We start from the raw sequence: 15,942 nt of genomic DNA, 5'->3' as shown, positions 1-15,942 counted from the left end.
GAGTTAACGCTACCCAGTAAACCAAGAATATGCAGAAGATATCCACAAATGGTCCTAACGTCCAATGTCCATGTATCGATATCCTCTGCATGTTGAGGGGACTATTGGATTCAGATATCAGTTAGTGGATATTCAGAGGATATTCGAATATGCATGATGTTCTTTCAGCACATTGAAAGTTTTGGAAATGTGCTAACATCTTACCAAAACTTGATATTATTGTTTTTGAAGGCATGAACATGCTGAAATTATGCTTCCTTTAGATTTTAATCATTCCTGCTTTCGCAGTCTTACATTTTCAGGAACTAATTATTTCAAGCAGTCGACTATTGCACGCCCTGATTTTATTTTATGCGTGCGAATGCATGTACGGTATGATTATTTAAAGAAATTGCTCAAGTTAGACCGACAGCCACAAACGCCGCGATTTCAAAACCAGAACAATAATTAGAACTCTCTTGACACTGGGCAGCTTAACGGCCATGGGCACCGTCATTAGCCGCGACGCTAGCTTCACATTCAATCCAATCCAATCCAAGCGCCATTACCAGTTTATTTGCGACGGCCGCAGTTTTCGCGATTTCTTTCAGCGTTTCTTCGCAAGTTTTTATTTGTTGTTTCGCGAGTTCACATTTTCTTCGTTGTGGCGGCAAGCTTGTTGTGCATGTTGTACACAGTCGTGAGCCCTCACTGGTGGAAGTACTGGAGGATTACGCGGATAACAGCATTAATGGTGAGTGTTTATGACACTGTTCTGTCAAACAAAGTGTTAGTGTTCGTTTGTGGCATTGTGCAATTTTCATGCTGGCAATTTCATCATCCGGTTTATCAGTTCATGGAGTGCAGGCATGGATTTAAAATCTGTGGTGTTTAGTTGGGGCTCGATTTGTCCCCGAAGTAGTTTCGCGGGAATGGCTGCGCTCTGTGCCACTTCTCTGCCTTAACAGCCTTCACGCATGATACTTCAGTGCTCAGTTGTAAGGCAGAGTTGTTGGCAGTTAGCTGTGCCCTCTAACAATTGTTGGAATAGCCTGCACTTTGATGGCGCACATTCCACTGCATATTCCGGCCATCCGGCATGCTATGGCTTTTACTACAGGGGAAAATCTAAAATTTGCTAACAGCGCTAAATACACTCTTATCTGCCTTCCTTTAGTCAAGCCCTTGTGTCTAACTCTGCATTTTTTCTACCCGGAATTGTTTTTTTTCATCTTTGTGCTTTTAAACTTTTGTGGGAACTTGGTCTATTCTCGCTTCTTGTAATTTCCTTTTATTTCAGTAGCACATTTCAAGATAATTGGCTACTGAATACTTTTTGTTTCAGCTCGTGGCTTTGACTGCTTTTTCTGAAATTTTCTATTTTATTACAGTGCGTAGAGTGAAAGTTGTGCTGTCAAAATTCTTGCTACTTATTGTGTGCCCCAGCAAGGGTTTACATCTTATGTATACAATGAGAGTTGCTGGTTGTAAACCTCGTATAATGCAGCAGGGCATGACTATTTCTCTTTGCTGTTCCATTTCAGATATTTTGGAGAACATGTTCAGAGAAACAATAGCCTCATGCATCTTGCCACTCAGTAGATGCATTTTGCGTCATGAAGACAAACAGCTGGTATGAAACTGTTTTTCATACTTCATTTTTAGGTAGTTATAGTCATGACTACAGAAAGCAAATAGCTTTCACCAAATATTTTCTAGTTCTTCATTAATTACAGGCCAATTACCAACTACTGCCGCGTCTTTCTTCCTCGCATAGCACATAAAAAATTCAATCAATCACTTTTCTTTGGCCTCATTGACTCGCTTCATTTAAACCTGTTTTCCCACTTGTCCCAACTTCGATTCCATAAATTCTTTCGTGAAAAACAATTTCTAATGTTCAACAATGATTAACATACATTTGGAGCTTCTGGGTTTGGAAAGAGCTTTGTTCTTAGATGTCTTCAAGACATTTCTCACTGTTAAGCTCTAGGTTTCTGTAATAAAACTAAGGCACCGCAACATTGACCACTTGGTTCTCTACAGGATCACAGACTTCCTTTTTAACTACACAACATATGACTGCTAATGCAACCAGCTCATGGTTTTCCCACCCTTTCAGGCATGCGTCAATAATGTGCTTTAGCATGTTTATAGTTTCTGACCTGCATTAGCAGTTCATTCAATGTTGTTTCTAGTTCTACTATTTTTTGCTGCTAATTGTTCTGATAGTTCTAACATTGCATCATTTCGGACTAAATTCAATAACACTGTGTAATGGTTTTGCTAGAGTGTGGAGCTTTACTTTATAAATTTGAGCATTTCTCATAACCAGTCACCCTGTCCGTATTATTTTCAAAATATAGTCACCTTGACTTCTCCCTAGCATACAAGTACTCTGACATAGATATTACAACCTTTAACAAAAATTCATGGAAGTCTAATATTGACTACCTAACATGAAAATCTAGCGGCATGCTGCTGCATTTATTACACAATTTTTCCAGTGAAACTGAAAAGGCCTACCTATATCTGGCTTAATCTACGATATCCTTGTCCTTTGTGGGCCATGGCTGGTCTCTTTATAAATTCCCTCAAGAATGTGCACACCTGCTCAATGCATTTCATCCTGCCTGCTTACTGCAAACATCATAGACATGAAAAAACCAAATATCCTCCCTCACTCTTTGCCATAAGGTGTCTTCTGTCTTTTTCAATACACCGCAACTGGCTCTGATCGCACTTTGTTATACCTGCTACTTCATACTTGCATGCACCAACCACACTCATGAAGTCAGCATACGTCACCCAATATGGTCATATACGCATGCTCATTCCTGCTGAAAGCCTGCTGTGATTGGCACCACTGTCCCACTGCAGTATTTTTGGATACGGATTAAGAACGAAGCGACAGATGTTCCTCCATCCAAAGGCGGGGATCGATTATCATGCCATAGTGGTTAATCCCCTTTCATCTACGACGTCACACTAGCTGGTGCAAATTGGGTAACACCCATGTCATGAGACTCTGTTGATGCTAGTGGATGGAGGGCCTGCTTTGAGAAGGCATTTGCCACTTCATTCTTGAGTTTTATTCGAATGCAGTCGCCAGCCAACATTATTCACTATTGCTGTGCACATTCTAACTTCATTGCAAAAGTATGGTTGCATATATGTACTTGAAATTCTTGGTTGTCATCCTTGTGTTTGTTTGCTGAGGCTTGGGTTTCTTTCTTCATGTTAAGCATTCAGGCTATTGCATGTGAAGCTGTAAATACTTAGGTGTAATCATCACCTCAGATCTCAGATGGAATGAACATGTTTCATACATTACAAAAAAGGCTATGCAGAAACTAGGTTACATGAGAAGAACCCTGCGCAATTCTACACAAGAGATAAAACTCCTTGCCTTCAAAACTTTTATCAGACCCGTTCTTGAATACGCTTCTGTAGTCTGGGATCCGTGCACTCAATTAAACATTGCCAAACTTGAAAGCATCCAAAAAAAGGCAGCTCGATTCATCTATAACTCATATAGTTGGCGTACCTCAGCAACTGCACTTGTGGAAAAAGCTAATTTAGAACCATTACAATTGCGACGGTATTTTGAACGAATGAAATACATGCATCTACTCTACAATAGTAAGCTAGGTATAGATAGTAGCATTTATATCGAACATGTTATACGGCGATGTACACGATCAAACCATTCCAAAAAATTAAAAGAATATATGTGCCGAACAGATACCTTTCAAAATTCCTTTTTTCCGAGAACCGTCCGTCAGTGGAACGCTTTGCCTTGTGACGCTGTGGAATGCCCGACTGTCGAATCTTTCTTATCAAAATTGAAGTGCATAAGTTAACTCAACCTAAGCGTTTTTGGTTCCCGCTATTGATATTGCTTTGTGGTTGTGATTATTGTCATTGCTGATGGATCAGCGTATGTCTACCGTTAGTGTTTATTTACTAAAGCGTGCTATTGATGCCAGTGTTCTTGTGTTATGTGCCAGTGTTGTTTCTATATGCCTGAACAGCGCGAGCTTGTACAAAGCATTTTCTTTCTTATTTTTTCTTTTTTTCTCGGTGTTAATCTGCTCAAGCAGGTGGATGACACCACTGTTATCATTATCATATCTTGTAGCACTTTTTTGTACTTTCTTCACCATGTATGCTCACTCCTGCCAAAGGCCTTCTGCGAAGGCTGGCAGTACCTCTGAAATAAATAAATAAATAAATAAAACCCCTGTCTGGATTTAGTCTTACCTCTGGTAAGGCTAGAGGTTATAGTGGATGCACGTTTGTGTACTTGGCTCCTACCGCATGCTTTTTCCTCATTACTTTTCAGAAAAGATACTAAGCCAATTGGATGAAACATTAGCTTTTGCATTATCTTGTGCACCTGTTTTTTGTCCATATTTCCTGCTGTGTCATTTTTACTGTTCAACACAATGCACTGTTATATTCACAGGCCTCCGAGGACTTGGAGTAAAAGAATGCACAGCAACAGACGCTGATCATTATGGCTACTGGGCAATAAAATATGGCTGAGGGCAAAACAAGTGATTGAATTCCTTGACGTTCTTCTGTACTCGAAGCCTGTGCTGTGCATATTCCTTGCCCGCGTACTGCCTCGAGGTGCAATATTCTGAAGAAACGAGAACTGCAGCTGTTTGATTACGATTTGTTATTTTATGCGCTGTACAGCTTACAAGAACAGAATGAGTATGATGAAAGATCACAAAGTCACAGAGAGCACAAACTAATGACTTCACTACACATGAATTTTCTATCTTGCACGTACTGGAAATGACATTTCAAGTAACTTGCATACCAGAAAATGACACTTCTTTGTGACATGTTTATGTTATTGCATTGATCAGAGCCCAGTGTGTAATTTTCTCATAATGCACCTGTTATTTGAAATGTTATTCCCAGATCATGTACAAAATATTGAAGTTTCCTGTGTAATGAGCAACTGTTGGTCTTTGCTTTGTATCTCTGTCATATCTTCCATCATATTTGTTTTCTTGTAAGCTGTACAGCACACAAAATAAATGGTACAGCATCCAGCCCCCAACCTGAAAATAGATTGGCAGAATATCTGGTTAACATCCTCTGAATGTCTGGGAATCGTCGCATGTGGGCATAATATGAGCATTATATGGATCCACTATGATCAAAATGAACATTGTATGGACATTACATGGATGTAATATGAGCATTTATGAACATCGTATGGACATCTGATATCTTGTGGAGGATATTATATGAATATCCACTGGACATAACTTGGTTGGCTGGGTAGAAGTAGTAGATGAGTACAAGTATCTTGGGATGTGGATAAATAACGGTGCTGAGTATCTGACAGAGCATGAAAAATATGTAATGAATAAAGCTAGTATAGGAACGCAGCTGTCATGAAATATAGGGCACTGTGGAATTACAATATGAAGTGGTAAGAGTGATCTGGAAAGGGGTGATGGTTCCTAGCCTGACTTTTGGTAATGGGGTCCTGTGCATGAGACCACAGATGCTCAAGCAAGGTTAGAAATTAAACAACGTGGCGTATATTGCGGCTAGCTTTGGGAGCACATGGCAATACGTCAAATCAGGGGGTACAGTGTGATATATGGGATGGGCGTCGTTCGAGAGCAGATAAGCTAGCAATAAGATAGCATTTGAGGAGCGATTGAGAAAAACGGGGGAAAAGCAGTGGGCTAGGAAAGTTTTCAGATACCTGTATATAAGTAATATGTTGACACGAAATAGAGAAAGCGAACTAGAAAATTGACAAGCAAAATTAAATGTATACAGCAGTAAGGGGAGGGGGGGATCAGTTATATAGGTTAAGAAAAAGGTTAAAGAAACAGAGAGAGCTCTGTGAAAACATGGATGCTGACGAAATCGGCACCGGGAACATACAGGATTTTTAAGCAGGATTGCCAAAGAAAATATCTATGATAATTGTAGGGGAAGCTCTTTGTTGCCAGGACGGGAGTTTTGCGGACTAAGACATATTGCCAATTAAGGTTCCTTGCACCACAGCGATACCACGGCTGCACCCAAATCAATCGCGGACAGTGGTGCAGGGGGCGCTGTGAATCGAAGGCTTTGGTGCAGCGCACCGTGAACCGGTGCCGGCGGAGCAGAGAACCACGCCTGAATCGAACAAACATATCGAGTCAGGTACCACGAGATAGACACGTACGTAGTACGTACGTTATGCGTTGCGTGTGGAGAGGAGGAGGAAACAGCTGAACACTTGATACTTTTCTGTAAAGGGCTTTACAGTGGAAAGCAGCGGGGCTGATTAACACAAGGCATTGGGGTTTAAGAACAGTGAAGGGAAAGTAGATTTTAAGCGGGTAGGAGTAACCAAGCGAAGGGTATCTGATTGGTGGCTAAAATTAAGACAACAGTAAAATTTCGTAAGTCATGGCTAGGTGACTTGAGCCACCGCCCGATTTAAAGGGTTCAGCCGTGTCCATCCATCCACCCATCCATCCATCGGAGAAGAAACAGCGCCGACAGCGCGTCGTAGGTATTGTGCGTGAAGACTGATAAGTTTCCTCGCCTCAACCGCTGGCTCATTTGCGATGAAACTGCACGCAGAGCTTGCGTACTATGGTAACTTTTGTATCGTAGCAAGTTTGACAACGGTACTTACTTAGTTGAGCCGTGCATGATGCGAAAACGTAATCGTCTACGTAGAGATCGGCGAACCAAAACCCGCAGACGACGTTTTTTCGCAGAATGGCGGTAGTGGCGCCATCTGTTTTCGGCAGTCGAAAGCGTCACGACAAGGACAAGGCCGCCGAGACGAGCGCTGCAAGAAGCGCGGGTCCTTTGAATATGCCGTTTCGTCTGCTTCAACTGAAGCCGAAGAAGACGAAGACACCGAGCTGTGTGGACGTATTCTACATGGGCTCTCGCTTCACAGCCAACTTTTGGCGGAAATACTGCATTCTCTGAGCTGCCGTTTTTGGGAAATCTTCGGAGCATTGCCCCGTACCCGCGAACAGCAGTTCTGGCAAGTCAACGCCCTTTTCTGTGTGCCTTACGGACTTCTCTACACGCTGCCGTGCCCTCAGGGCCCTGGGCCCTGCGCTCGCTTGTTCGAGCCAGCCGGCCGCTCACACGACCTCAACTATGAACTACACCGTCGTGGGGGATGACATTTCGCCCGCGGAGCTGGCGTCCGGAGAATGGGAAACCGTTCTTCGCCTACAAGACCGCGCCCGGCGCCTGCAGCAAGACGCCGCCAACGATGACTCCGGCGTTCCTGCCAAGAAGAAACGGAAGCCGCCCGCTATCAAAAGGCGAGTGCCGCTACCGCAACTCCCAAAGAGCGACTACAAAATAGTCTGCCGTCCGCGAGGCTGGAACTTAAACGACTTTGCGCCACGCCAACTCGAACTCGCCATGTGCGCGGCAGCCAAGGTTCCTCTTCAGGCCGCACTAACTGAAGACACCATGCGTGTTAATTCTAATAACAACATGCTCACTCTAAGCACCCCGGCACGCCAGCGAGCTGCAATGTACTCCGAAGTCAAAGCGTTCCAGCTTGGAGATCACACCTATGAAGTGGCGACGTATGTAGCAGCGCCAGACGACTCAGTCAGAGGTGTCATTTATCAAGCCTACGACGGAAGCTCGCCGGAGGAAGTCCGACAAGGCTTCATTACTCGCAACCCGGGTGTCGTGATCCTCGACGCTCGTCAGTTGGGTCGTTCAAAAACGATCCAGATAACATTCCAAGGGAACAAAGTTCCGAGCCAGATATACTATTGGGGATCCGTATTCCATGTGCACCCTTACCGGGAACAAGTCGAAACCTGCTACAACTGCAGGAGAGTCGGACATAGAGCCGACGTCTGCTACAGACCCAAAGCCAACCTGTGCCACCGATGTGGCGAGAACCATCCTGCACCTCCTGATGGGGAGCCACTCACATGTAAACCCGACTGCATCGTGTGCCATGGGGCACACCACACCGGGAGCCGGAATTGCAAGCACCGCCTCGTGGTCCGGAGACAACAATCACATAGGCTTAACGAGGGTGCGGCCCAGCATCACGTGGAAGGTGCGGCCCAACATCACGTGGAGCATCACCCGAGATCCAGGCACCGATCTTCGAGCCGGGCGAGGAACCAAACATGGAACCAGGGCAGAGATAGATCCAGTTCCTTCCCGCCGCTGAGTGGGGCGGCTGATAGAGAAGAGCACAAGTTCAGACCGAGGCAGAAGCAGCAGAACCAACAAAAAGGTGAGCTGGCCAAATCCGGCCTCCCAACAGATGAGCGCTCGGGAGAAGGAACTTGTAGAACAATTCCACAAAGAGCTTAAGGCGCGTGACGAGGAAAACGCCAGACTAAAGAAAGAAATGGCGGAGCTTCGTCGGCTTGTCATGGCCTCGAGAGAGCAAAGAGCACAGTCACAGCAAACACCTGTGCAAACCCCTCTTAAAGCACCCATTCCCGCATGCGAGGCTATGGAAACAGACAAACGCACCGCAGTTAAAAGACCCCCTCCCCCCGCGGAGAATACCCAAAACAAACGAGCTGCCGAAGCCTCTGCAGGCGATGTACCGCAGCCGGCTACGCCCGCTCCATTAAGAGCTAACCATAATGCAATCACTACAAGAGTGGATAGCATTCAGAACAAGGTAGACAGCCTAGAGGTTAGAGTAGGAAACTTAGAGGCTAAGGTAGATGCCTTAGCAGTGGAATTCAGACCGTTCCAAACTCAAGTAATGTCTATGTTCCAACAAGTGATGGAGAAGCTGACCGCATTGGAGAACAGCTTAACATCATTACAGCAAAGAGTGGATCACCAATATGGCCCCGTCGCAACAAATTGGGGTATGGCAGTGGAATTGCAGAGGCTTCCGGCGCAAACGGGGGAATCTGCAGTTTCACATTCAAGCACAACAACGTCCACCAGACAATATTGCTCTATACAAGAAGCTAGTGGCGCGGTCAAATTACCGGGCTATAAGGCGTTTCTTCCGCCAGGATATGATGCCGGCTCAATTACGGGCGTGTCCACCGCCGTATTATTGCAACGCAATATTACTGCTCTACAGCACTCCATAGAAAGTTCAAAGGAAGACTACGTCCTCCTTGAGATTTTACCCAAGAAACGAGGAGATATAAATTTGTTTCTGCTTAATGTATATAGCCCACCCAAAGATAAGGGTACCGGTATGCCGGAATTACTTATCAAGACTGAAACTAGCGACTAAAGCCCAGCTATTAATAGTAGGGGACTTTAACGCACCACACCTGGAATGGGGATACACTAGAGCCGGTCCCAAAGGCAACAGGGTATGACAAGTGGTCCAAAATCTAGGCCTAACTTTCCTGAACAACCCCCAAGAAATCACGAGACTAGGCAACAGTATATGTAAAGACACGTCGCCAGACCTAACCCTGGCAAAGAACATACAAAACCGAACATGGACTAACACAGGACACATGCTAGGCAGTGACCATTACATTATATCTACCACCTTTGAGACAGCAAAGCATAAATCAGTCTTCAACAAAGTAAAAATTACGGACTGGGACAAGTTAAGGGTAATAAGAGAACAAAGACAAAAAGATGAAAGCACAGACCCAATAATTGAACATCTCGGGGACTGGGTGGAATCACTAAAAATGGACATTAAGGCTACCACAGCCGAAATCGGCATGGAAGAAGGACAAGTCACTGACTCTAGGTTATTGCATATGTGGGAAGCACATTTCAGCTTGCAAAACCGCTGGAAGAGGAACAAACACAACAAAAATCTTAAAAAGAGAATTGCACAGTTGCAGAGACTAATTGAAAAATAAATATACTCTAGAGCTTCAACACAAACAATGGGAGCAAATTTGCGACCGCATGAATGGCAAGCTCGCGTGCAGGAAAACTTGGCATTTGCTAAGGCACCTTCTTGACCCCACAGAGGCTAAATCAACTAAACGAGGTCAACTTATGAGATTAGTGCATTAGTATCAAGGCACCACAGAGGAGTTCTTAACGGAACTACGAGATCGATACTTAAACACAACCCCAAATGGACCGCTGCCAAACTATCAGGGAACACCAAACGAAGACTTGGACGCTGAGATTACGGAGTCGGAAGTGTGGCTTGCCATGGGGCAACTACGCACCACGTCTGCAGCCGGGCCTGACGGTGTTACTAACAAAGCACTTAGAAACTTGGATGCAGGGTCAGTGACAGCACTCACTGATCTCATGAACAAATACTGGACAGACGGAAACATTCCACAAGAATGGAAACATGCAAAGATTACATTCATTCCAAAGCCAGGCAAGAAATTGTGTATAGAGAATCTACGCCCAATCTCTAACATCCTGCTTAGGAAAGTTAATGGAACATATAATTCTCAATCGGCTACAAGAATACGCTGAGGACAATAACTTACTCCCTAACTCCATGCTAGGCTTCAGGGCTAATCTTTCTACCCAACATGTTATGCTGCAACTCAAGGCAGACATAATAGACATGGAACGCAGCAGAGGAACTAAAGCCATATTAGGCTTGGATTTGAACAAGGCGTTTGATAATGTCACGCACGATGCTATCTTAAGGAATCTCTCGGACATCAACCCAGGGGAAAGAACTTTCCAGTACATCAAGTCATTTCTCAGTAACAGAACGGCAGAGATAGCAGTGGGAGAGATTAAATCAGACTCTATCTCACTTGGAGGTAAAGGAACGCCACATGGCTCAGTCCTGTCACCCTTCCTATTTAATCTCTCACTAATTAAAATTCCTTCTAAATTAGCAGCCATCCCGGGGCTGCAACACACATTCTACGCAGATATCACTTTATGGACCACAACTGGCAGCGATGGTCAGATAGAGGATACCCTGCAACAAGCTGTAGACATAATACAAGACCTGGCGGGTAAAGCAGGGCTAACCTGCTCGCCCTCCAAGTCCGAATTATTTCTAATCAGATACAAACCAAGGGGCCCTCGAGCAAAAAATTACAAACCTCCGCCTCCACTGAAAATCTGGGTGGAAAAGGAAGTTCCCTGTAAAGGAAGTTCAAACTATAAGAATCCTAAGACTCTTCCTTTAGTCGAACTGGAAGAACAAGGAAACACTACAAAAACTCCAGACAACCGTCAATATGACGGTAAGACTAATTAGACGAATTGCAAGCAAAAGGACGGGAGTGAAGGAGACAGAACTTTGCAAAATAGTACAAGCATTTGTAATAAGCAGGCTTGTCTACGCACTCCCATACTTAAAATTAGACAGTAGTGAAAAAGCCAAAGTAGAGTCTATGATTAGAACAGCATACAGGTAGCATTAGGGCTACCGAACTGTACCTCCACCGAAAGGTTTCTGGGCTTGGGAGTGCACAACACCTTAGACGAGCTTACAGAAGCACACTTAACAATGCAGAGAGGCCGGCTTTCCCGCACCAAAGCAGGAAGAACCATACTTGATCGTTTAGGACTAGGCATACAGTTGCCACCCCAAGATACCAAAACACGATACCTAAACGCATCCCTAAGGTAATAAGAGTTAAGCCACTAGCTAAGGATATGTATCCTGCTCACCACGAAGGGAGAAGAAGGGCTAGGGCAAAAGCTCTACACAACATATACAACGAAGATGAACATGCAGTATATGTAGATGCCGCAGAATATCCCCAGAAACAAGCGTTCGCACTAACGGCGGTGGATACGCAAGGTAAACTGATAGTCTCCGGCACTACCATAACGAAATCCTCGGAAACGGCAGAAGAGGCGACAATCGCCCTTGCTATCATTAACACAGAAGCTACTACCATACTCAGCGACTCTAAATTTGCCATACGCGATTATGCGAGGGGCAGAATTTCTCAGGCAGCAATGAGCATATTGGGTCAAACCAAAGACTTAGACAGAATTATTGAATTGATATGGGTCCCGGCTCACTCGGGGAACCCTGGTAATGAAACGGCACACATAACAGCTCGAGGATTCGTCAGCCGAGCAGGGGACGCTGTCGTAGCTGAGAGTTTTTCAAAGGACGGCCTATCATCTTTTCACGATATTACTAATCATTTTAAACTTGAAAGGAGGATATTCCCTCCTCCAGACAAAGCCTTTAATAAGGAGCAGGAGTCTACTTGGAGGCGACTCCAGACGCGATTCTTCATGACGCCTTACCTGTTGTCAAAATTCTACCCCGGTGAATACGACCCTGCATGTACATTATGTGGTGATTTAGCCACTTATGATCACCTATTGTGGAATTGTAAAGAGGAGCCGCCCCCGAAATCTCTAATACAGGTTCCTACTCTCGAGCAGTGGGAGGCCGTGTTGGTCAGCTCAGACTTGGGAGTTCAAACCCGGGTCATTGAATGGGCTACCCAGGTCGCTGTCAGCCGTGGACTGATAGCCACCTAGCACGGATCGTCTTCATTCTGCCTTTTCTGACGAGTTAAATGTTTTCTTATCCAATCCAACTGAAGCGCTCACAACATTTTCGGCTAATTGAGCGGGAAAAAAAAATCAGAACAACTGATTTAACGAGGCTTTACCTTTCAAATTATATTGTTTGCAACGCTCGTATCGGCGGCCTTGTCGTGACGCTTTGGACGCAGTGAACTAAAGCAGCGATACACAAAAGACAAGGCCTGCCAAACATGTGCCAAAACAGCCAAACAACCACGCCGGTCGTGCAAACAGCCAACCAAGCTAAGGTGGCTAGAGTGGGCCTAGCCAAGCGCCACTAGGGTCCCTAGAAAGTAAAGTATTTCTAGGGACCCTAGCTACAGTGTTCTAGAAGTTTGTAGTGGCAAGAGCGAAGCGGGTTTCGGCGGGAGGAGCTGAAGCAAAAAAAGCGGTCGGCCGCTCGGGGCGCTGCCGTCGAATACTGGAGGAGAAAAGCGAGCCGTCTGCTTCACCGCGTCGCTGTATTGAGCGGGTTTGAGCGTTGCCGTTGGAAAAAAGTGGCGATTTCGGCTGCTTGGAGTAGTTGGGGTAAGAACAGCAGATAACAATATTCCTTGGGGGACGCAAAGATGAGCAAAAAGACAACAAAACTCGGAGAGCGCCCCTCAGACATTTGGCCCTGCTCAATTAAAAGCCACCTGCGAACACGCACGCTGAACGAGACACCCTGAGGAAACATTGCTGCACAGAGGCCCAGAGAGTGAAAAAGCGTATGGGACAGAGAAAGTGCAGTGCATAGTAAGCTCGGCGGCCAACGAATGCAAAAGTTGACAAACAAAAGTGAGGGGTAGCAGAGGGGCGAAGGGGAAGAAGATGGGTGGAATGAAGCGAGGGAGGGGTTGCGAAATCACATAGGAACAGCGAGAAAGCGGCGGTAGAACCAGAAAGAAAGGGTGTGAAGAACTGGAAAAGGGACCTGGGGTGAAGAAGAAGAAGAAGAAGAAGAAGAAGAAGAAGAAGAAGAAGAAGAAGAAGAAGAAGAAAAAAAATGAGGCGTGAAGAGGAATGCAGCAGGGAGATGTCCCGTACTTCAGTGCTTTTGCCCCTCGAATTTTTTATCAGCTTTCAAATTGTGGTAAGTTCATCTTGTCCGTACAGTCTTTTTTTCTAGCCTTCCCCGTTCCTCCTGCTTCGCTACTTGGAAATAAATGCTCAGTTGAAAGCCAGCACTCGTCAGTGTGTCCGTGTTGTGTCTCTCCCGTGCTGTCTTCTCATCGCTGGAACAAGGCGTGTTTTGCATCGCGTGTTCTGTGGAATAGTGTGCTTCTCCTTGTTCGTTATTCGGCCACGCTAGTGCTTTGTAATAAACTCAGACACATTTTCATCCAAAAACAAATTTTAAAACCCAACGTTGCGGAGCCAGCTGGGCTCCTTCTTCAGGGGTGAATGTGGGCAGTAGTTAGCGTCTTTAAGTATGCATGGATGGGAGCAGCAGGAGGCCGAAAAAAGAAAAGCGCTGATGCGAAAGAAGCGGGCAGGGCGGGGGTTATGGCTGCGATTCACATTAGGGTGTGTAGAACAACGGTACGTTGTCGGATTGACGCAGTCAATGGCTGTCAATGGCGACTTAAATTGTCTCCTTTGAGCCGAAGAGCGAATTAAGTTCCCTGTGCATATACTGCGGCCAGGTTTCCTTTTGTGCGTTCGATGTCCCAGGAATGTGCCAGGATTCTGGGACTAGCCGTTTTTGAGAATTTTTTTTGGTTCAGAAGATGGCACGCACGTACGAGGTTTCGTCAAAGTTGATTCTGTGGTTTGAGTCTTCGGAATGTCCGGGTACACAGGACTGCGCTCTCTTGCGAAGTTGCGGACGTCGTTTTTATGTTGCCGAATTCTTTCCTTAAGTTTTTCAGAAGCGCGAAGCCGCGAAATATCTTAAACTTGGCGCACCACGTAAGTCGCACTTTCCACGACATTTTTATTTCGTTTCCTATATATATTTTTCACATGAACGTCATTATTTTCAAAGTGTGTTTACTTCTAGGTTGTCACAGTATGTAACTATTTAACATGTATAGGACTGCATATATAATACACCTGTTCGTGATTTTGTAACACGATTTCTCATGCGTGCATTTTTATTGTATTTAAGATTCGATTATTTAATGTTGCGGTAAATATACACGTCTTTGTAATCTTTTATTGCGGAAAGGTATTCTGTTTTCATGATTTCTTTTCTCGTGCTTGTTCAAGTTTTGTAGTGAGCACATTGCTTTCACGTCTGAATATATGTAGGCATTCCTTTGCGTTTGGAGTGCAGTTCTGATGCACAGAAAGCAGCAACTGCATAGATTTACAAAATCGTCGTGTCTGATCGAGAAGCGTCTTAGTTTTACATTTTCACTAAATTCATTTTCGTCTTTCTCAACTAGCTGCAATCAATTTGTTCAGTGCTGTGATGTCATGCAACTATATTATATCCGGCTATTAATTGTTCTTGTTCCGCCACTGTAAAAAACCAGGCTCAGTACGCCTGTGAATTTATATTGCAAAGAAACAAATAAAGGAAGAATATGGACAAATTAATATTGCGATGTGTTGTTATCATAACGAGTGCCGTGAAGTGAAACCGTCGAGGTCATCTCCGGACCTATAGCAATAACTATCCCATTTCGTCGGGAACACATTCAGCCTGACCTTCCTGAAAATAAGAAAAATGAAACCTTGGAAGAACAGAGGTAAGCAGTTGGCCTTTTTTCCCGAAATTAAGCGAGCTTGCAACTCCCTGATTTCCTTCTAAAAGCCTCAGTCATTTCTTTTGTGCCTTACATCAGCAGCCAAGCGGTGATGCATAAAAAAAGGGGATACTTACGCGATAATGCCACAACAAACAGCGTGACTCTCCGATCGGCCCCCCTTAGCCACGCACCGCGCGCAGCGGCAACGCGCTCGCTTCTGCTCCGGATGGATGGACGGATGGATGGATACGGCTGAACCCTTTGCATCGGGCGGTGGCTCAAGCCACCTAGCCATGTCTTGTGAAATTTTACTCCTGTCTTGCTTTTAGCCACCAATCAGACAACCTTCGCTTGGTTACTTCTAACCTCTTAAAATCCACTTTCCCTTCACTATCCCTAAACCCTAATGCCTTGGGTAAGTCAGCCCTGCTGCTTTCCACTGTAGGGTGAAGCCCTTTACAGAAAAGTATCAAGTGTTCAGCCGTTTCCTCCTCCTCTTCGCACGCAATGCACAAAGTGTCTATCTCCTGGTACCTGACTCTATACGTCTTAGTCCGCAAAACTCCAGTCCTGGCCTCAAACAACAAAGAGCTTCCCCTACAATTATAATATATATTTTCTTTGACAATTTCCTGTTTAAAGGTCCGGTATGTTCCCAGTGCCGATTTCGTCAGCATCCCTGTTTTCCACAGAGTTCTCTCTGTTTCTTTAACCTTTTTCTTAACCGATAATTGCTGATTTGCCCCCTTACTGCTGTCCAGATATTTGCTTGTCAATTTTCTAGTTCGCTTTCTCCATTTCGTGTCAACATTCTTTATAT

The 15,942-nt window shown here is 44.8% G+C and overlaps 1 long non-coding RNA gene across 1 annotated transcript; it reads left to right on the top strand.

Moving 5' to 3' along the window:
• Positions 1–527: 527 nt before the first annotated feature.
• LOC144110044 (uncharacterized) lies at positions 528–4,557 on the top strand. Its single transcript, XR_013309686.1, has 3 exons — positions 528–733; positions 1,524–1,612; positions 4,448–4,557. It is a non-coding gene; the product is annotated as an uncharacterized LOC144110044 (long non-coding RNA).
• The last annotated feature ends 11,385 nt before the right edge of the window (positions 4,558–15,942 follow it).

The sequence above is a fragment of the Amblyomma americanum genome, chromosome 1 (genome assembly GCF_052857255.1).
Source record: "Amblyomma americanum isolate KBUSLIRL-KWMA chromosome 1, ASM5285725v1, whole genome shotgun sequence".
NCBI classification, from domain to species: Eukaryota; Metazoa; Arthropoda; class Arachnida; order Ixodida; family Ixodidae; genus Amblyomma; species Amblyomma americanum.
Note: the sequence above shows the minus strand (reverse complement) of the source record. Positions and strands in the feature narration are given on the sequence as shown.